The following is a 542-nucleotide window of genomic DNA, read 5'->3' on the forward strand; positions in this document are numbered from 1 at the left end:
GAGACAACCGGCTGGAGAGCTTCGAGGGCCAGCCACAAAGATGATGAGGGCTCCGGAGCATCTCTCATATAAGAAGAGACTGTGACATCTGGGCCTGGTTAGTCTGGAGAACACTGGGAGAAGATCGCATTAATGCACACAAATATTTCCAAGGTGAGTGCCAAGAGAGTGGTTCAGACTCTTCAGTGCTACCCAGCAACAGGATGAGGAGCGGTGGCCATATACTAAAACCCAAGAAGTTCCACCTCAACATGAGGAAAAACACTGAGGGTGGCAGAGCACTGGAACAGCTTCCCACGGACGTCGTGGACTCTCCACCTTTGGAAACATCCCAAACCCACCTGGATGTGTTCCTCCGTCACCCGCTCCAGGTGACTCTGCCTTGGCAGCGGGGTTGCACAGGGTGATCTCAACTCGACCGATTCTGTGATTCAGCTTCCCACACACACCAGCAACTCCCACACCTCCTCCGCTCTCCCACATCCCGAGGGGGTCGTGCCCCTGTCCCCGGCATCTTCCCACAGCGCCACCCGGACACCCCA

Source organism: Geospiza fortis, unplaced genomic scaffold, assembly GCF_000277835.1.
Source record: "Geospiza fortis unplaced genomic scaffold, GeoFor_1.0 scaffold2451, whole genome shotgun sequence".
NCBI lineage: Eukaryota > Metazoa > Chordata > Aves > Passeriformes > Thraupidae > Geospiza > Geospiza fortis.